The 23,215-nt window shown below is 42.4% G+C and overlaps 1 protein-coding gene across 3 annotated transcripts in view; it reads left to right on the top strand.

The window, feature by feature from the left end:
- Positions 1–15,375: 15,375 nt before the first annotated feature.
- Positions 15,376–23,215, top strand: part of LOC110536451 (neurofilament medium polypeptide) — a 32,426-nt gene continuing 24,586 nt past the window's right edge. The window contains exon 1 of one of the 3 annotated variants that reach the window (XM_021622216.2): positions 15,376–15,511. The gene's annotated coding sequence lies outside the window, so the exon portion shown is untranslated. Of the gene's footprint in view, positions 15,512–15,957; positions 16,043–21,514; positions 21,732–23,215 lie in introns of those variants that run through there. The other 2 variants (XM_036936452.1, XM_021622217.2) reach the window with 2 other exon arrangements.

The raw sequence follows: 23,215 nt of genomic DNA on the forward strand, positions 1-23,215 counted from the left end.
CCTTGAACTTTGCGACCTTTTGCCACATTTCAGGCTACAAACATAAAGATATAAAACTGTATTTTTTTGTGAAGAATCAACAACAAGTGGGACACAATCATGAAGTGGAACGACATTTATTGGATATTTCAAACGTTTTTAACAAATCAAAAACTGAACAATTGGGCGTGCAAAATTATTCAGCCCCTTTACTTTCAGTGCAGCAAACTCTCTCCAGAAGTTCAGTGAGGATCTCTGAATGATCCAATGTTGACCTAAATGACTAATGATGATAAATACAATCCACCTGTGTGTAATCAAGTCTCCGTATAAATGCACCTGCACTGTGATAGTCTCAGAGGTCCGTCAAAAGCGCAGAGAGCATCATGAAGAACAAGGAACACACCAGGCAGGCCCGAGATACTGTTGTGAAGAAGTTTAAAGCTGGATTTGGATACAAAAATATTTCCCAAGCTTTAAACATCCCAAGGAGCACTGTGCAAGCGATAATATTGAAATGGAATGAGTATCAGACCACTGCAAATCTACCAAGACCTGGCCGTCCCTCTAAACTTTCAGCTCATACAAGGAGAAGACTGATCAGAGATGCAGCCAAGAGGCCCATGATCACTCTGGATGAACTGCAGAGATCTACAGCTGAGGTGGGAGACTCTGTCCATAGGACAACAATCAGTCGTATATTGCACAAATCTGGCCTTTATGGAAGAGTGGCAAGAAGAAAGCCATTTCTTAAAGATGTCCATAAAAAGTGTTGTTTAAGGTTTGCCACAAGCCACCTGGGAGACACACCAAACATGTGGAAGAAGGTGCTCTGGTCAGATGAAACCAAAATTGAACTTTTTGGCAACAATGCAAAACGTTATGTTTGGCGTAAAAGCAACACAGCTGAACACACCATCCCCACTGTCAAACATGGTGGTGGCAGCATCATGGTTTGGGCCTGCTTTTCTTCAGCAGGGACAGGGAAGATGGTTAAAATTGATGGGAAGATGGATGGAGCCAAATACAGGACCATTCTGGAAGAAAACCTGATGGAGTCTGCAAAAGACCTGAGACTGGGACGGAGATTTGTCTTCCAACAAGACAATGATCCAAAACATAAAGCAAAATCTACAATGGAATGGTTCAAAAATAAACATATCCAGGTGTTAGAATGGCCAAGTCAAAGTCCAGACCTGAATCCAATCGAGAATCTGTGGAAAGAACTGAAAACTGCTGTTCACAAATGCTCTCCATCCAACCTCACTGAGCTCGAACTGTTTTGCAAGGAGGAATGGGAAAAAATGTCAGTCTCTCGACGTGCAAAACTGATAGAGACATACCCCAAGCGACTTACAGCTGTAATCGCAGCAAAAGGTGGCGCTACAATGTATTAACTTAAGGGGGCTGAATAATTTTGCACGCCCAATTTTTCAGTTTTTGATTTGTTAAAAAAGTTTGAAATATCCAATAAATGTCGTTCCACTTTATGATTGTGTCCCACTTGTTGTTGATTCTTCACAAAAAAATACAGTTTTATATCTTTATGTTTGAAGCCTGAAAAGTGGCAAAAGGTCGCAAAGTTCAAGGGGGCCGAATACTTTCGCAAGGCACTGTACATGCCCACTTTTGCAACGTAATGCCTGCCCTTCGACCTTACGCCTGTCCACGTGTGAAAGTTCAAGTAAATCATGTGATAAACAAGGTGAAAAGAGGCTGGAGGCCCGATTAAATGGTTTAGGTCTAAAATAGCAGTGTTTATTTGTCAAGTAAAAAAAAAAATCACAGTTTATATCAAAACTCTGTGGTGCAGCAGTTAGTTGTTGGTTTTAGTAGCCTACAATCACTTGGAATACCAGGTTTGCATCTTACATCATGCTTTCATGTTGACTATTTTTTTTTACTGTGAATTTATGGCATTGTTTAGGATTTTAAAGACAGAAGCTTCTACTATACTAAATGGCAAGAGTGTGCAAAGCTGTCATCAAAGAAAAGGATGGCTATTTGAAGAATCTCAAATCTAAAACATATTTTGATTTGTTTAACACTTTTTTTTGGTTCCTACATGATTCCATATGCGTTATTTCATATTATTGATGTCCTCACTGTTATTCTACAATGTAGAAAATAGTTTAAAAATATATATATATAAAAAAAAACTTGAACGAGCAGGTGTTCTAAAACTTTTGACCGGTAGTATAGGTCCTAAGGTTAACTTACAAAGCAGGAACAAAGAGATGCCTATTAAGCCAGAGGACCAGAAGCCTAGGAAATTAGAATTGATCATACAAACTTCCTCCATGGACTGGATACAGGATAGGAGAGAGAGAACAGACATTCATTTCCATTTGTAACCTTTCAACCCAAAACCAACCACCATTGACCAATCAAACAATACCAAGTTTACAGAGTAACCTGACCAAAAAGGCCCAATCTCCACAGGGTGTCACAGCATTTAAAGGCTTGTGTGGGGAATGAGACCAACGGAAATATGACAGAATCCCTGAGAAGACAATAAAACCCCTTTGCATAGAGTAATTTAGAGTTCATCCTGTCCAGATTCAAGTTACCACAGAGATCATACATCCTTATAGACAGCATCAGAGTTATCCTCAGAGGACAAGTTACCACAGAGATCATACATCCTTATAGACAGCATCAGAGTTATCCTGAGGACAAGTTACCACAGAGATCATGCATCCTTATAGAGGGCATCAGAGTTATCCTGAGGACAAGTTACCACAGAGATCATGCATCCTTATAGACAGCATCAGAGTTATCCTGAGGACAAGTTACCACAGAGATCATGCATCCTTATAGAGGGCATCAGAGTTATCCTGAGGACAAGTTACCACAGAGATCATGCATCCTTATAGACAGCATCAGAGTTATCCTGAGGACAAGTTACCACAGAGATCATGCATCCTTATAGAGGGCATCAGAGTTATCCTGAGGACAAGTTACCACAGAGATCATGCATCCTTATAGACAGCATCAGAGTTATCCTGAGGACAAGTTACCACAGAGATCATACATCCTTATAGACAGCATCAGAGTTATCCTGAGGACAAGTTACCACAGAGATCATGCATCCTTATAGAGAGCATCAGAGTTATCCTGAGGACAAGTTACCACAGAGATCATGCATCCTTATAGAGGGCATCAGAGTTATCCTGAGGACAAGTTACCACAGAGATCATGCATCCTTATAGACAGCATCAGAGTTATCCTGAGGACAAGTTCCAGATACAAATCAAACATGCATGGTATAGTAGTATTCTGTCACAATAGTCAGTCCTCTGGATACTGTAACAGAGAGAGACATTACATTTTGCCCCCTCAGAGGGGGAATGACTGACTAGTCCTTGGGTAGTTTGTTCCTGGACCATTTGCCATGCAGCTCCAGGTGTCAGAGAGTTACAAGAGAACTGGGACATTTTCAGCTTCCAGGAATTGTGTATAGATTCTTGCGAAATGGGGCTGTGCCTAATCATGTTGAAACATGACGACTTGACGGTGGTAGGCCTGATCACAGTCGATGAGGAGCTGATCGTAGACTACAGGAAACAGTCCCCATTCACATCGACAGGGGAGCAGATCGAGAGCCTCTGTTAAAATCACAAAGGACTTAAAATAGTCCACAGTCGTGAAGAACGTGTGACAGCGCCTCTTCACCCCAAAGAGGCTGAAAAGGTTTGGCATGGGCCTGTCATTCCAAATCGTGTCCCCCCTGCACTATTAACGTCCGTTGCTATATCAACGGTGTGATGACCAAAACGCATTGAATGTTGGAGACCATTACAGCCTAAATGACATTATTTTCATCCCCACTATGCAAAGTAATAATTTCCGCGACAATTTTTGCTTAGCTAATAAAATAACAAAATTACTTCAAAGTCCTTTTGGGAACGTTGTTAACATTTCAACAACATGAAATCCACGTCTTAAACGTCGCTACGTTTCGGAAAAAGCTAAGAAAACACTTCATAGTTATTTATCTGACAGATCACAAAGTCAGTTAATTTCCTCTCCAATCACATGCAAATACATTTGATTCATACACTGGGTTGTATGGCTGTGTCACACCCTGACCATAGTTTGCTTTGTATGTTTCTATGTTTGGTTTGGTCAGGGTGTGATCTGAGTGGGCATTCTATGTTGTGTGTCTAGTTTGTCTGTTTCTATGTTTGGGCCTGATATGGTTCTCAATCAGAGGCAGGTGTTAGTCATTGTCTCTGATTGGGAACCATATTTAGGTAGCCTGTTTTGTGTTGGGGTTTGTGGGGGTGATTGTTCCTGTCTTTGTGTTTGTTACACCAGATAGGGCTGTTTTTGGTTGTTTTTTTGTTGTTCTATTTTCATCTTTATTAAAGATGTATCTAAATAACCACGCTGCGTTTTGGTCCGCCTCTCCTTCGACAGAAGAATCCCGTGACAGGCTGCCTTTACCTATTACCTTTACCTATTATATCAGTAGTCATCCATTATGATTCATGTTATTCCATCTCACATAGCTCATTAGCACCCCCTTGTGGTTGAATATATATGTATCTACTGTAGGTCCCAGGATAAAACAATGAATAATGTTGAACTAACAAACACCATCAAGGGACACCTTACAATTAACAATAATGAACACCTTGTGAAACAGCTGTGAAAAGCAACCTGGCAATATTTAAGATTTAAATACAAAACTCTGATATTTTTTTGGTACAGATGTGTCATTCATTTATTTTCACGTTTTATTTAGACTCACATGGCAATCAGATGGAAATACTGAATTCTGGTGTGTGGAATAGAGAGGAGGTGGGTGCTATGTGGATGGGAGGTTCTGCCTGTCACAAGTTCTCAACAGGCAGTCAGTCTCGGAAGGGGGACTGGAAGAGGGAGACAGCGAAGTCCAGGCACTACTGCTCTCTTTGTTCTGGGTGTTTTTAGTTTATCTGTGTATCTCACAGTGGTATAAAGTACTTGAGTAAAAATACTTTAAAGTATTAGTTCAGTCGTTTTTTGGGGGTATCTGTACTTAACTTTACTATTTATATTTTTGTCAACTTTTACTTCACTACATTCCTAAAGAAAATAATGTACTTTTTGCTCCATACATTTTCCCTGACACCCCAAAGTTATTGTTACATGTTTTCCCTACTATTAAGTTTGCTGATGACACAACAGTGGTAGACCTGAATCACCGACAACAATGATACGGCCTATAGGGAGGAGGTCAGAGAACTGGCAGTGTGGTGCCAGGACAACAACCTCTCCCTCAATGTGATCAAGACAAAGGAGCTGATCGTGGACTACAGGAAAAGGCAGGCCGAACAGGCCCCCATTCACATCAACGAGGCTGTAGTGAAGCGGGTCAAGAGTTAAGTTCCTTGGTGTCGACATCACCAACTACAGTAGGTCATCCTAGCACCCTTAATATGCTTTTAGCTACATACCATCATAAAATAATAGTTTTAAACATTAACACTTATTCCCTTTTCTATTCTAATTGCAATAAATTGTAATCTAACCTTATTTATTACTCCAATTACATCTGAAACATTCGACATCCCATCATCATCCTGTTATTTCAACATTATAACATTTCACTATCAAACTCCTACAAGCCTCATCCTCCATGCCAACCGCCTACAGCCCCTAAAGCCTCATCCTCCAAGCCAACCTCCTACAGGCCCTAAGGCCTTATCCTCCAAGCCAACCTTCTACAGGCCCTAAGGCCTTATCCTCCAAGCCAACCTTCTACAGGCCCTAAGGCCTTATCCTCCAAGCCAACCTTCTACAGATCCTAAGGCCTTATCCTCCAAGCCAATCTTCTACAGGCCCTAAAGCCTTATCCTCCAAGTCAACCTCGTACAGGCCCTAAGGCCTTATCCTCCAAGCCAACCTTCTACAGGCCCTAAGGCCTTATCCTCCAAGCCAACCTTCTACAGGCCCTAAAGCCTTATCCTCCAAGACAACCTTCTACAGGCCCTAAGGCCTTATCCTCCAAGTAAACCTTCTACAAGCCCTAAGGCCTTATCCTCCAAGTAAACCTTCTACAGATCCTAAGGCCTTATCCTCCAAGCCAACCTTCTACAGGCCCTAAGGCCTTATCCTCCAAGTAAACCTTCTACAGATCCTAAGGCCTTATCCTCCAAGCCAACCTTCTACAGGCCCTAAGGCCTTATCCTCCAAGCCAACCTTCTACAGGCCCTAAGGCCTTATCCTCCAAGCCAACCTTCTATAGGCTCTAAGGCCTCATTCTCCAAGCCTAATTAACATAGTCCTGATATACTGGCCTAATTAACATAGTCCTGATATACTGGCCTAATTAACATAGTCCTGATATACTGGCCTAATTAACATAGTCCTGATATACTGGCCTAATTAACATAGTCCTCATATACTGGCCTAATTAACATAGTCCTCATATACTGGCCTAATTAACATAGTCCTGATATACTGGCCTAATTAACATAGTCCTGATATACTGGCCTAATTAACATAGTCCTGATATACTGGCCTAATTAACATAGTCCTGATATACTGGCCTAATTAACATAGTCCTGACATACTGGCCTAATTAACATAGTCCTGACATACTGGCCTAATTAACATAGTCCTGACATACTGGCCTAATTAACATAGTTCTGATATACTGGCCTAATTAACATAGTCCTGACATACTGGCCTAATTAACATAGTCCTGATATACTGGCCTAATTAACATAGTCCTGATATACTGGCCTAATTAACATAGTCCTGATATACTGGCCTAATTAACATAGTCCTGATATACTGGCCTAATTAACATAGTCCTGACATACTGGCCTAATTAACATAGTCCTGACATACTGGCCTAATTAACATAGTCCTGACATACTGGCCTAATTAACATAGTCCTGACATACTGGCGTAATTAACATAGTCCTGACATACTGGCCTAATTAACATAGTCCTGACATACTGGCCTAATTAACATAGTCCTGATATACTGGCCTAATTAACATAGTCCTGATATACTGGCCTAATTAACATAGTCCTGATATACTGGCCTAATTAACATAGTCCTGACATACTGTACCTTAAAACAAACAAACAAACTCATCCGTAACCATTTTACTGCATTACTTCAGTCGCCTTTTGACATTTAACATCTTTAACCTTAAATTGTTATTTTAATATATTCCAGTCCCAATTAATTTCTTCTTCTTCTTTTCTAGAGTCAACATCAAAGGTTCTCTAAATGTTCAGTCTTTTTGTGTGCTCCATGTGGGAGTAGACAAAGAAGAAGAAGGAAGGAAGAAGAAGCAATAAAACTTCTACATGGGTGGGTGTGTGGGTGGGGACTTCCTTTTCATGCATTCTGCCACTGAAATGTCACAGAAAACTAGGCCTTAGACTGCCATTCTGACAGTTGACATTCTGACACTTATATTGAAGAAGTTATTACTTAAATACTGGAAGTCTGAATATACTCTAACTTTAAGAGAATGTAAAAATGTATTTATATATAATTGTTATATCATGCATGGTCATAGCTCTGTCTATGAATTTGTGTGGGTACATTTATCCAGCCCCATCCCTCAGCCTTTTACCAAAACAGAGGTGGAGTATGGGAGTTGTTATTGTTTCTATTAAGGCCTTAAGCTTTAAACATACAAAGCGTTTTCATTGTTTAAAAAAAAAATGAATTGATGAATTGTATGTGTACGTGTATAAAAAGCGCTTGTATGATCGACACTATGCCCCTGTATTGCCCTGGTTAAAGTCTGTGGTGGCTGGAATTACTGCTTTAACCCACTGTTCCTAGGCCAGTTAACCCACTGTTCCTAGGCCAGTTAACCCACTGTTCCTAGACCAGTTAACCCACTGTTCCTAGACCAGTTAACCCACTGTTCCTAGACCAGTTAACCCACTGTTCCTAGACCAGTTAACCCACTGTTCCTAGACCAGTTAACCCACTGTTCCTAGACCAGTTAACCCACTGTTCCTAGGCCAGTTAACCCACTGTTCCTAGACCAGTTAACCCACTGTTCCTAGACCAGTTAACCCACTGTTCCTAGGCCAGTTAACCCACTGTTCCTAGACCAGTTAACCCACTGTTCCTAGGCCAGTTAACCCACTGTTCCTAGACCAGTTAACCCACTGTTCCTAGGCCAGTTAACCCACTGTTCCTAGGCCAGTTAACCCACTATTCCTAGGCCAGTTAACCCACTGTTCCTTGGCCAGTTAACCCACTGTTCCTAGGCCAGTTAACCCACTGTTCCTAGGCCAGTTAACCCACTGTTCCTAGGCCAGTTAACCCACTATTCCTAGGCCAGTTAACCCACTGTTCCTAGGCCGTCATTGAAAATAAGAATTTGTTCTTAACTGACTTGCCTAGTTAAATAAAGGTAAAATAAAATACAATTTATAAAATGTATCTTTAAGTCATAACTTCTCTGTACGATGGGCCAAGAAATGATTTAATATGGCTATAGGTGTGGCTGCTATGAACTGAACACACATACACAGAGGAGATTTTAGCATGTAAATCTAGGCGCTATACACTGAATGAACAGTGAAAACACGCTGTTTCAACTATTTCAGTGAAGGCATGTATAATGATTGTTACCTCAGTTGAATTAACCAACTGTAAATTGCTCTTATCGGCTAAATAATTGAAATTAAGAAAATAAAAATGCATTCAATTATTACTGGATAAATACTTTGTGTTCTCCGATTGATGAAAATAAACCCAGACTGCTATGAAGAGAAAGCATATGATGTCCTACTGTTAAGAGAGAGAAGTGTTAAAAGAAAGAAGAATATTAACAGGGTCGTGTCAGCTATCACTGATAGGCTTTAGTAATAGCGCTTGTAGTGTGTGGTCTTGTCAAGGCAGAGTTGAAAATGAGTTTTGGCTATATATTGACTATATATTGACTATATATAGACTATATATTGGCTATATATAGACTATATATTGACTATATATTGACTATATATTGACTAATAATAGTCTAAAATCATTTTCAACTCTGCCTTTGTTTGCCGTCTGTTTGTAATTTCTTTAAGGTAAGAAACGTATAAAATGACTAATATAAAGTCTAACTCGATATTTTTTCGTTGCGGAATCGTCTATAAGTTATATAGCGTACTAACTTTGATTGAAAATACATATTTTATAAAAAGGAAATAACTTATTACATACAGTATGTGCCTGACTTATTGCGCGTAATGTAGGCCCAATGCCAATCCTTGCTGTTCCTCACATACTCTCGGCTACATGACTGTCTCTCCAACTTTTGAAATCTCTTTGGGTGAAAAAAATGTTTAAACACTAGTGTCTAGTCTAACTCCTCTTTTAACATAGCCTGTTAACGTTGAGAAAAGGAACTAACATTAGTTATGGCTATGCATGACTTTATAATGAATAGCCTAGCTCGCTGCTCACCAGGTCTTTCAAACTTCTCGGTTAGAACTAATTTAGTTCCTTTAATTTATATTCCCCGACGCACTAATGTAACCATTAGTTCGATGCGGTGTCCAGAGCGCAACAGAGCAACGCGTCAGAGTACCACTGCTCCATATGTTGTGAAGCCTTCTGCACTTCAGTGTGTTGTTGATTTCCGTCAGTAGAGGCATACATTTCAGCTAAATGTTCCCATGTGGCTTATTGTTCCCTTGTTACAACTTGTATTGTATTAAACCTGATTTATTGTAGCCTACCTTCTGTTGTGCTTTCTATACCTGAGTTCCCCCTATTACAGACAGATGCATTGACAGTCATTGGACCACCTCCCTACCTCCCAAATTCACATGGTGTCAATGGTACATGATAAAGTTTCACACTTTCAACCAAGCCCTTACTGGCTGTTAGTAGAGCAGTGATCATTATTATTTTACAGCAGATGAAAGGGAAGATATGCCTAGTGGTTAGAGCGTTGGGCCAGTAACCAAAAGGGTGCTGGTTCGAATCCCTGAGCTGACTAGGTTTAAAACCTGTCGATGTGCCCTTGAGCAAGGCACTTTACCCTAATTTCTCATGTAAGTCACTATGGATAAGAGTGTCTGCTAAATGACTAACATGATACAGCTTATAATATTATAACTGTTATTATAATGGAGATGCTAACTGTGTTTTCTCTGTGTTTCTACCCAGAACGGAGTGAGCATTGTGAGGGAGTTGATTGCTGCCGCTCCAGCGATGAGGAAAGTCCCTGAAGTATGAAAACCTAGTGTGTTATATACCCTACAGTAGGCTAACAATGTATTGATACTAACACAGGTTATGACATGAGTGAAAGTCAAGTGTTCCCATTTCAAAATCACTGAAGTTAACGTTTTAGATTAAGTATATTAACTATTATTTAGGGAACCCAGGGATGGTAGTGTGGTGGGGAATCCAGGGATGGTAGTGTGGTTGAGATCCCAGGGATGGTAGCGTGGTGGGGAACCCAGGGATGGTAGTGTGGTTGAGATCCCAGGGATGGTAATGTGATGGGGAACCCAGGGCTGGTAGTGTGGTGGGGAACCCAGGGATGGTAGTGTGGTGGGGAACCCAGGGATGGTAGTGTGGTGGGGAACCCAGGGATGGTAGTGTGGTGGGGAACCCAGGGATGGTAGCGTGGTGGGGAACCCAGGGATGGTAGTGTGACGGGGAACCCAGGGATGGTAGTGTGGTGGGGAACCCAGGGATGGTAGTGTGGTGGGGAACCCAGGGATGGTAGTGTGATGGGGAACCCAGGGATGGTAGTGTGATGGGGAACCCAGGGCTGGTAGTGTGATGGGGAACCCAGGGCTGGTAGTGTGATGGGTGAACCCAGGGATGGTAGTGTGATGGGGATTGGGCTTCTGTGAAACTGAAAACTACTCTCTACTGTTTCCAAGGCGATCGCTATACGATGACCAGCATGCCTAGAGTTCTCTGTCTGATTAACAACCAGAAGTTTACAGCAGAGGATATGAGGGACGGTGCGGGATCAAACATTGATGCTGGTATTTCAACCTCTTATCTTCAACCAGACACACTTCTATATTTCAAGATCTGACCAACTTTCTCTTGTCTGACTCGGTAGTTGGTTATCATGGGTTGATTTGAAATAATGATTTAGTGAGACAGAATTGTTTAAGAGTTGAGTGCCTTCTCTTGTCCTGCAGTGGAACTGGAGAAGGTGTTCAGCTGGCTGGGTGGTTATTCCAAATGAACAAGACTAAGAAGGAGATACAAGATGTGCTGAAGCTCTGCTCTGAGCTGAAGAAGAAGACTGGGTCTAAGACTGGGTCAGAGACTGGGTCGGAGGCTGGGTCAGAGACTGGGTCTAAGGCTGGATCAGAGACTGGGTCTAAGGCTGGATCAGAGACTGGGTCGGAGGCAAGATCAGGGGCAGAGTTGGAGGCAGGGTCAGAGGTAGGGTCGTAGGCAGGATCAGAGGCTGGGTCGGAGGTAGGGTCGTAGGCAGGATCAGAGGCTGGGTCGGAGGTAGGGTCGGAGGCAGGATCAGAGGCTGGGTCGGAGGTAGGGTCGGAGGCAGGATCAGAGGCTGGGTCGGAGGTAGGGTCGGAGGCAGGATCAGAGGCTGGGTCGGAGGTAGGGTCGGAGGCAGGATCAGAGGCTGGGTCGGAGGTAGGGTCGGAGGCAGGATCAGAGGCTGGGTCGGAGGTAGGGTCGTAGGCAGGATCAGAGGCTGGGTCGGAGGTAGGGTCGGAGGCAGGATCAGAGGCTGGGTCGGAGGTAGGGTCGTAGGCAGGGTCAGAGGTAGGGTCGGAGGTAGGGTAGGAGGCAGGATCAGAGGCTGGGTCGGAGGTAGGGTCGTAGGCAGGATCAGAGGCTGGGTCGGAGGTAGGGTCGGAGGCAGGATCAGAGGCTGGGTCGGAGGTAGGGTCGGAGGCAGGATCAGAGGCTGGGTCGGAGGCTGGGCTAGAGGCAGGATCAGAGGCTGGGTCGGAGGTAGGGTCGGAGGCAGGATCAGAGGCTGGGTCGGAGGCTGGGCTAGAGGCAGGATCAGAGGCTGGGTCGGAGGTAGGGTCGTAGGCAGGATCAGAGGCTGGGTCGGAGGTAGGGTCGGAGGCAGGATCAGAGGCTGGGTCGGAGGCTGGGCTAGAGGCAGGATCAGAGCCTGGGTCGGAGGCTGGGCTAGAGGCAGGATCAGAGGCTGGGTCGGAGGTAGGGTCGTAGGCAGGATCAGAGGCTGGGTCGGAGGTAGGGTCGGAGGCAGGATCAGAGGCTGGGTCGGAGGCTGGGCTAGAGGCAGGATCAGAGGCTGGGTCGGAGGTAGGGTCAGAGGCAGGATCAGAGGCTGGGTCGGAGGTATTGTCGGAGGCAGGATCAGAGGCTGGGTCGGAGGTAGGGTCGGAGGCAGGATCAGAGGCTGGGTCGGAGGCTGGGCTAGAGACAGGATCAGAGGCTGGGTCGGAGGTAGGGTCGGAGGCAGGATCAGAGACTGGGTCGGAGGTAGGGTCGGAGGCAGGATCAGAGGCTGGGTCGGAGGTAGGGTCGGAGGCAGGATCAGAGGCTGGGTCGGAGGTAGGGTCGGAGGCAGGATCAGAGGCTGGGTCGGAGGTAGGGTCGGAGGCAGGATCAGAGGCTGGGTCGGAGGTAGGGTCGGAGGCAGGATCAGAGGCTGGGTCGGAGGTAGGGTCGGAGGCAGGATCAGAGGCTGGGTCGGAGGTAGGGTCGGAGGCAGGATCAGAGGCTGGGTCGGAGGTAGGGTCGGAGGCAGGATCAGAGGCTGGGTCGGAGGTAGGGTCGGAGGCAGGATCAGAGGCTGGGTCGGAGGCTGGGCTAGAGACAGTCGGCTTCCTAGATTTCAAGACCTTCGCCCCTGTTGGTGCAGATACTCTGGTGGTCAGGGCCCCTATGGATACGTCTGTCTCCTATAGGCACAATATCAAAGGGTGCTGGTTTATCCAGGCTCTGTGCCTTGTCGTGGAAGATTCCGAATTTGTTGGTAACATATGTAAGATGTTTCATATTCATCAAATGTGTGTAAATGACTTCTCATCAAGAATGTTATTTTTGTATAATACTGTGGCAGGGTTGCAGTATCTGTTCTATGTCAAGACTAAGTTGCATGGGCCGCAGAGAGGGGAGAGGTCAAAGTGTCATCATGTGTAAACATATCTTTTGCTCCACAATGTCTGTGTGCCAGTCAGTGTGTCTGTGTGATCTTGTCCAGGATTGGTTGTATTTAGAGTTGGTTGTATCTAAATGACAATTTGATATATGCCTGTTGATATGGAGGATTGGTTTATGGTTCTGAGGTTGAGAGAGGAGACAGAGCTGAACAATGAATTATGCCGATGCTGTCTTATCCTGTGCTATCCTTTGCTATAAAGGATCCCATTTTGCCGTTGTGTGGGGACTCTCAACTTTTCATTAGAGATACTAAACTGTTGAAAGTCAAAAGGCTATTGCAATGTGGAAGGGGCTCTCAGAGAATTCATTGAGAGACACTGACTTACCTGAGAGTCACCGGATTGTGATAGAGCTGATATAATTAAAGATGGACTTTGATAACTAACTCTGACTTGTGTGTGTGGTTTGCTCCCATGATTTGGTAAATTGAGGAAATTTCCACGACAGCCTCCATCTGGAAAAGGGCTTCCCCATGTAAAGCCTGATTATTTTGGGGGACACAATATTTTTCATTAATTGTACATGTCCATGTCCTGTTAATACACATTTCATCACTTGAACTATCCACACTGTGTGCTTATGTCATCGCTGTCTGCTCCCGTGTTTCCTGCTCTCTCCAGAGATGACATCCTGATTATACTCTGTGAGGTCAAAAACGACGTGAGCCAGAAAGGGCTGTTGGATAAAGGGGTGGTCAAGCAGACGCCTGTGTCCGGGGAGTACCTGAGGAAGAAGCTCTTCTTTCCTGGGCCAGAGAAGAATCTGAAGGCCCAATAGATGGGCTTTCTACCTGGGCCTCGCTGAGGCCACACCTATTCCCTGGGCCTCGCTGAGACCACACCTGTTCCCTGGGCCACGCTGAGCCCACACCTATTCCCTGGGCCTCGCTGAGACCACACCTATTCCCTGGGCCTCGCTGAGCCCACACCTATTCCCTGGGCCACGCTGAGCCCACACCTATTCCCTGGGCCACGCTGAGCCCACACCTATTCCCTGGGCTTCGCTGAGCCCACACCTATTCCCTGGGCCTAACAGGGAAAATGTGTGATTTCAGCAAGGCCCTGGAAACAGGTGTGATCTCAGCTGTTTGAAGATGGTGAATAAAACCCGAAAGTAAAAAAAGCAAAAACAAATCTTAAGAACAGGAAGCATAGAAATAGAGCACAAAGAACAGATCAACCACTCGTTAGGCTTTCAATGAGAATGACAGATCTATAACTCACATTTCCGCATTTGTAAAACGATGCCACATGCTCAATTGAAGGAGTAGATCAATAAACATGGTAGCAATGTAAAACCTGGGATCCCCCTCTTTTTTTTTAACAAAAGGGCTTTTCAAAATAAATTACATTTGACAAAACTACTTTCCAAAAGCGTTTAACCGTGATCGCATTAGAATTGTTGTGCACTGATTGCTTATCAGAATACATATTTCCCTCCTGTGACTCTTGCCACTTGAATGCCCTCAAGAAGAACGGCGATCTTGCATAGAACGCACAACAACAAGCCGACAAGGTAAATAGATAAACTATTCCACTATGGGGTTGTCTGTTTTTTGTTTAAATAACAATATTATAGTATCACTGGCAAATTACATCCTGAGAAATAAAGTATACGCTTTGAATAACTTTGCCACGTCGCTGTTTGAGTTGAGCGCCACGGTGGAGGGCAATATAGACATTTAATTCCCTTCTTCTGAACATCGGAGTGTCTTCAACAATCATACATGTCAGTTCACACAGCGTAGGAGAGAACACAATATCTGAGAATACATTTATTTGGGAATATATTTCGTAGAACAGGCTGTAATCTCCAGACCAGCGGGAACTCCGCTCAGGTGTCTTTTCTACGCCTGCTGCTTGAGGTCACAGTGCTTAGAAAGCATTTGATGCGGAACGTGATTTCCCTTTTATTCATAACTTATTCATAGCCCTAGACGATCATCTCTGAATTTGTATTCATGTCGATGCTTTGAAACGTTTTGTGTTTTATATTTCTCAACTTGTATGATTTTATTTGTGAAGTACCTTTCAAATGCATTTGTTGTAAGAAATGTACTATATAAATAGAATTTGATTTCAGATGATTACGTGCCCATGTAACTGTATAGCGTCCGTCCCTCTCCTCGCCCCAACCTGGGCTCGAACCAGGGACCCTCTGCACACATCAACAACTGAACCACTAAGCATCGTTACCCGACTCTCCACAAAAGGGGAACAACTATTTCAAGGTCTCAGAGCGAGTGACGTCACCGATTGAACCGCTTTTATCGCGCACCCCGCTAACTAGCTGGCCATTTCACGTCGAGACATGATAGGCGTGGTCTGCTTTCAATGCGGTTATATTACATAGATTACGGATGAAAGCCAAAGCAAAGAACACCTGTTGAGTCTAAAGCATTCTGGTTATAATTTATTGAAGGTAAGATACCTACCTACTAAAGCACTAACTCGATTTTATTTCGTGGTGTACTATTAGTTAGGCTATACACTGAGTAAAAACACTTTTTAGAATCTCTTTAAAAACGGAATGAAGACTAATATCTAACTTGTAGAAAATGTTTAAAAAAAATATGAACGTATGTAGGCTGTAGATTGTGTGCAAGCCTATATATATATATATATATATATATATATATTTATATGTGTATGTATATATATCTTTCACACTTGAATCTTCTCGTTGTGCCCTTCTTCCGTTTCATTTCGGCCTATTTGTATTTATTTATTTGTATTTATAAATGTTTTGATCGAAGGTTATTGTTATTGGTTGGATAACCTTATCCACTATTATCCTATGTTGGCCCATTTATATTTCCCATGTTTTATAAGCGGTACTCCCTGCGCAGAACAGCCGAAGAATTATCACTGAATCATTGTGGATTTCACGTTGTAGTAGCGGCAGTGGATCATCACGGTGGAGGATTTACATGTAACTGATTACGAAAAGACGGTAACTGTAATCCATTACATTCCCAGCAACAATATAGTTATCAGATTACAGATAGGATTGATTTTGAAAAACGTTGTGATTACTTATAAGGTAAATGTCTTATTCAGGAAGGGTTTTTGTGAGAGTGAAAAAGTATTGGACACCTTTCTATTTTGATGACATTAAAATAAGCATTGTAAAAGGTGCAAATGTTCATTTGTTCCGACCACAAATCAGAGACCACTATGATGACACACCGAATACGTTTGGTGGAACGCGGGGAAATAACCGGAATAGGCGGGGAAATAACCGGAATACGCGGGAAAATAACCGGAATAGGCGGTAAAAGAACAGGAATAGGCTTTTGTAGGCTACAATCCACAAGCTATGTCTTAGATTCGTGTGATTTATGACATCCAACGATGATACAACTTGAGTAAATGCTTGGGGGCAAGGAAGACAGCAATGGTGTAGCCTATGTTAGAATGTATTGTTGATATCTAGTCTATGAATCACGCTGCTGCTCTCTGTTACCTATCTGCACCTTATGGATTGTGGTTGTTGTGGATTTCAGTTCACAAATGTATATGTGTATTTTAACCAAATAGTGGTTGAATTGAAGTAGTTTAAACTGCCTATCAAGCAATATTTTTGAACCAAACGGAAGTAAACAGAGCAAATAAAGAGTTTCTATTGGACAAATTCAGGAAGGTCCCACCCCGTTTCGTTCCGTTTGCTTCGGTTTAAAAAACGTTTGGCAACAGAATCGGCGTAATGAATACGCCCCAGTGGATCGAGTGAAACACGCGCTCTTGCTGCAGCTGCGTTATGCGGACCCCCTCCTATGGAATAAAAGTTTGAGTTCCTCCCTTATAAACTCCGCTGTGGTATTGTGCGCCATGCTGTCAAAAAATAGTCACATTTAAGAAGACCACGAGTGGGGCTTTTATTGCTCAATCTAATTCGTGCTGATTATATATATTGTTTTAATCATTAGGCGTAATGGACACATGCTCAAACTCGAGCACTTTTGATAGACTTAAAGCACTGCAAATTGTCGAGATATCAAACTGTCACCAACAAAAACGGAAAAAATAGGCTTACAGCAAACGCAGCATATTGCATTCATTTTTCACGTGCAATTAACACTTTTCTGTTGTGCTCAAAGCATGCCATTCCATGAGCGCAGCATTTATTTTTAAACTCGAAGCAACGAGCCCAATCAGTCCTCCATGACAACACAATGATAAACAACATAGTAGTCTAATTAGTCCTCAGTTTTAGGGTTACGCGCAGGTAAAACAATTAGCCTATTCCATATTTATATATTTCCAAGTCCCAGTTGCGGTTCTAGCTTGTATGGTCGTCGTCTTCGACCCCTCCCCCCCAAAAAAGAAAAAATCACCATTCTGCACTAACATTTTAATTCAGACATTTGGAACAACACAATTAAATAATCATAACATTTAAAAAACTATAGAAATATACAAAAATAACACTCAAATATAAAAAAAAGTAGTAACAAAGACAAATAGAAACAAACTGTTGTATATAAATACAGATAAAATAGATAATTTAATTATTACACTTTACCATATTGCTAACAACAAAAACATAGAAATAAAACTAAATTGCACAAGTCCTGTATCACACAAAGGCACAAATAGAATAACACACTTATAAAGAAGATAACCTGATTATTACAGGATTGCACTTTAAACAAGAAACACACAAACTAAATTTCACAACTAATTGCATTATTAATTGCATTAGTACAGTACAGAGTTAGAAATGGCCCTGCTCCCCCTACCTCGCTCTTCCAGTAGGGAGACCTGAGGTCAACGTTTCCACATGTTGTAATGTATACAGCCTTATTCAATGTACACACAATAACCCAATAATAAAGCGAAAACTGGTTTTTAGAAATGTTTCAAATGTATTAAAAAAAAAAAAAAAACATAAATACCTCATTTACATAATTATTGACATAATTATTCAGAGCATTTGCTATGAGACTCGAAATTAAAGCTCAGGTGCATCCTGTTTCCATTCATCATCCTTGAGATGTTTCTTCAACTTGATTAGAGTCCACCTGTGGTAAATTCAATTGTTTGGACATGATTTGGAAAGACACACACCTGTCTATATAAGGTCCCACAGTTGACACTGCATGTCAGAGGAAAAACCAAGACATGAGGTCGAAGGAATTGTCCATAAAGGTCCCACACAGGATTGTGTCGAGGCACAGATCTGGGGAGGGGTACAAAAACTTTTCTGCAGCATTGAAGGCCCCCCAAGAACACAGTGGCCTTCATCATTCTTTAATGGAAGAAGCTTTGAACCACCAAGACTCTTCTTAGAGCTGGCCGCCCGGCCAAACTGAGCAATTGGGAGAGAAGGGCATTGGTCAGGGAGATGACCAAGAACCCAATAGTCACTCTGACAGAGCTCCAGAGTTCCTCTGTGAAGATGGGAGACCCTTCAAGAGGTACAACCATCTCGGCAACACTCCACCAATCAGGCCTTTATGGTAGAGTTTCCAGACGGAAGCCACATGATAGACTGCTTGGAGTTTGCCAAAAAAATACCTAAAGGTCTCTCAGAACATGAGGAACAAGATTCTCTGGTCTGATTGAACTATTTAGCCTGAATGCCAAGCATCAAATCTGGAGGAATCCAGGGACTGGGGGACTAGTCAGGATCGAAGGACAGATGAACAGAGCAAAGTACAGAAAGATCCTTGATGAAAACCTGCTCCCGAGCGCTCAGGACCTCAGACTAGGTTCACCGTCAAACTGGCGTGGAAATGTTCAGTCAATAATATTTCACAAATACCGGAGCCTGTGAGTTCAAATATACTTTTATTACGACATAATAAAAGCCGAGCTGGTCATGAAAACACCTAACAGTCTTGACACATACTTCTTATACATTCTTCCTCCTTAAGTCACACAGAGTAACTCCTCTTAATGACTCATCCCCCTCTGGCATTTAGCCACTGTTTTATTATTGCCTTGCACTAATTTTAGTTAGGTTTCATTTTAGGGAAAATGTAGAGCCACACCAATAGTTCAAAAATACAAACATGTTCTCCACTAAGACAGGTATGCATGTAGGACCATAGCAACGGTCCATAGATACATTTTACAGACATAACCAGATATGTCATCCTCTGAAAGGAACACCCATGTTCTGGAAAAGTCCCAAGAGGTGTAACCATAGAAACAGCGCATATATATATTTTTTTACCAAGTACAAATTCTTATTTTCAATGACGGCCTAGGAACAGTGGGTTAACTGCCTTGTTCAGGGGCAGAACGACAGATTTGTACCTTGTCAGGTCGGGGGTTTGAACTTGCAACCTTCCGGTTATTAGTCCAACGCTCTAACCGCTAACCCCTGCCGCCCCATTTAATGTACTCTGAGTTAACTCTGGTGCAGGGGATAAGTTCATTAGAGTTAACTGCACCTCAGATTGCTTCCCAAATAAATACTTCAGAGTTCAAGTAACAGACAGATCTCAACATCAACTGTTCAGAGGAGATCAGCGTGAATCAGGCCTTCATGGTCGAATTGCTGTAAATAAACCACTACTAAAGGACACCAATAAGAAGAAGAGACTTGCTTGGGCCAAGAAACATGAGCAATGGACATTAGACCGGTGGCAATCTGTCCTTTAGGTTGATGAGTCCAAATTTGAGATTTGTGGTTCCAACCACTGTTTCTTTGTGAGACACAGAATAGGTGAACAGATGATCTCCTTATGTGTGGTTCCCATCGTGAAGCATGGAGGAGGAGGTGTGATCGTGTGGTGGTGCTTTGCTGGTGACACTGTTGGTGATTTATGTTGGTGAACACTTTTTTGGTTACTACATGATTCCATATGTGTTATTTCATAGTGTTGATGTCTTCACTGTTATTATTATACAATGTAGAAAATAGTAAAGATAAAGAAAAACCCTTGAAAGAGTAGGTGTGTCCAAACTTTTGACTGGCACTGTATGTAACCAAATAAGAGCATCATTACAACACTAAAAATCTAAATTGTGTGCTTCTGTGTGTGTGGGGGAGAGATACAGAGAGAGAGAGGGAGTTGGAGTTAAAATTGAGATTGTGTACAATCCTAGATCTATGATCCGGGGCAAGTCTAATTAGGGAAAAGGGGTTCAAAGGCAGTGAAACAAATAAGGTGACAGTTTGGGCAGGAGATCATCCAGGAGAGAGAGGTCAGCACTTCTCATCCTTAATTAGGACATGCAAATGAAAGAATAGAGACAGAGACTAACTAGGGTGTTGGAGACCACCTAAAGTGAGACCAATTCAAGACCATGATTGTAATTTTGTAAAATCACCACCATAAGAGTTCAAAATGTCCAGTATTTCTGTGTTCGTATTTCACAACAACATATGGATTCTTTAGACATTCAAAATAGTGAAAAAATGCATTCTGGGGGAAAATAGAGCCACTACAAATTATTACTAACCCAAACACAGTGGGGAACAATGGGCCTTCTACGCCTTCAGAGAAGGGCTAAGGATTTATAACAAATATTATTATTATATCATTATATTATTATTTTCAATTATGTTCTGATTTAATCTTTTCAGTTTGGGTTGGGAAGTAAAAGGGGAAACACTGAAGAGAAAAAAATATGCAATCAGGATTTTTCTTTGCTGGTCTCTGGGGAGATAGATATAGCTAGCTAAGTCAGCCATTTGCTAGGCCATCAGAAGCTAGACAAAATGCATCTGCCATTCAACTGTATTATGGAAAAATTTTGGAGTGACAGTGGAATCAACCAATCACATTTTGACTTAATGGGTGGGACCGTTTTTACAAAAAACGTATGGAAACTTCTGCCTTCTTGAAGGCCAACAGGTCACTGCGCAATAGCGAGCAGTAGTTTTACCACGGTCTAGCTAGCTAGCTTTTGTTGCAGGCTAGTTTGCAGCAGTTGCAGCAGGTCTTATCAAAGAGGATGTTGTTGCTAATTTATTAGCTTCTCCCTTTCCAAGAATAACTTTCAACAATAAGTTAAATTTCAAATTATCTTAATCTAGTGAATGGAACTATGTTTGTTATTGCAGCGTCACATCCTGTTGTTAGTCATCTCTTTGAAAATAAGTTATGTGTGTGAAACATTGTTGCATTTAAAGTGGAACTGACAGCATTTTAGCAACATGAAATCTTATTAAAAGCGACCACGTAGATATTGTCATTTTAACGTTTTCATAAATTCTTAGAATGTTTGGGAATAACATATACTAAGGAATTTGGGAGAATTCTATAGCAATATAGAGTGGGATTGTGGCTGTGGTGTTTGGACAATAAACACTGCAGTAAATAAAACCTAATAAAACCATCTGTCTCATCCAGGACCGGAGTCCACACAGACCGGTGCGCTATAGCCAATCAGAGCTACAGTAGGCCTTTATACAAACAAGCCATTTACAACACGGGGATGACATCATTCACCTTGAACTGGACTGTATGTTTACACGCAGTTGCAACAGGGAGACTTTAGATCGTTAGAACGCATTCCATTCGCTAAAAGCCACATACATTTCTGCAACTATGGAAACACCACAGGAGTCCTCTTACATTTGGGAATTTTACAGTCCTATTGATCAAACAACCATGAAAAGTTAGACTCTCTCTCTCGGTTATGCGCATCAACAACAACAAGATCAACAACTAACACTAGCCGGGGTAAGATGAAATAAAATCTAACAAAGTAACATTAGATAAACCCTCTCAAACTTCTTTAGTTGGCCGTCAAAATTGCACTGATAAACGATAGGGAATTGTAGCCTCCTCGTCCTTCTGCAGCTTACCTGCCAATGCATGCTTGTCCCAGCCAAGCACCAAAGCTAACTGGCTAAAGTTGGCTAGCTTGCTAGCTAGTTACTTATAGACACAAATGAGAGAACACCACTCTGAACGTTTTACTTGCCGAAGCAGAGCTGGTTAGCTAGGCTGTTTACATGTTATTGTCACGACTTCCGCCAAAGTCGGTCCCTCTCCTTGTTTGGACGGCGTTCGGCGGTCAAAGTCACTGGTCTTCTAGCCATCGTCACGCCACCTTTCATTTTCCATTTGTTTTGTCTTGTTTTCCCGCACACCGGGTTCACATTCCCTCATCAGACTAAATGTATATTACCCTCTGTTTCCCCCATGTCTGTGTGTGGAACTGTTCTTTGTGTAGGGTGTTACGCTACAGGCTGTCTTGCGCTAGGTTTGTTTCAAACCTAGGTTTGTTTGTTTTGTTTAATCCGGTTCATGTTACCGTGGTTGTGCTTTGTGCTGCTGTGCCTTTGGGCCAGGGTTTATATTAAAGTTCTCCTGTTATCACCCATCTCTGCTCTCCTGCGCCTGACTTCCCGGCAACCAGTCACTCACCCAGTTACAGTTATCTAGAGCATTCTTGACTAACTATAACTTTTTTTTGCCTACGTTTACTGACACCGGTCTTTTTCAGTGAGGTTTGGCGCCTTCGTAAATGCATCAGTTATTCTGCACTCTGGCTCATTCAGACAAGAGTACTCTGAAATCGGAGTAGATAGCCAGAAATAATTTGCTAAGAGATATGCTACTTGACTAACAGTCGTACAAGTTCTTGTTAGCTAACCAAATGACACCTGCCTCTCTATCTGTGTATAGCCACCGAAAAACGATATGAGGGGAAAAAGTCAGTAACTCACCCACTCATCCAATGGCATGACATCCTCCTAGCAGTTAGTTAGCTATCTAGTGAACTTCAGGCTCAGTGTTTTTAGCTTGCTACCTAAATAGATATGCTAGCCAATTAGCCACATTATGACTGACTTGTGATCATTTCCCTTCCTAGTATGATTGTATTGATATTCCCAGCCTTATTTACATTTCTCAGTTTTTGTCCAGAATATTGAGTAATTGAAACTGAAACAGTGCATCCTGAATGGAGACAGTAAACAATGTACCAGGCCAGCTGGGATTTACAACCTGGTAGCAATATTTTTTGGACTGCCAAGAAATGTATTGGTGAATTATATTAATCACGCATTGAACTGCATCCATCAATTCTGCCAACAATGCCTTGGTGTACGTCATGGAACGCTGAGTCAAATATAGAACCTATTTCTAAAACCTCTTCTGAAGTTGGTTTTGTAGAATAAACTGGGAATGTTATATTTTTGACTTGATATAATGATAGT

The sequence above is a fragment of the Oncorhynchus mykiss genome, chromosome 11 (genome assembly GCF_013265735.2).
Source record: "Oncorhynchus mykiss isolate Arlee chromosome 11, USDA_OmykA_1.1, whole genome shotgun sequence".
In the NCBI taxonomy this organism is placed as follows: domain Eukaryota; kingdom Metazoa; phylum Chordata; class Actinopteri; order Salmoniformes; family Salmonidae; genus Oncorhynchus; species Oncorhynchus mykiss.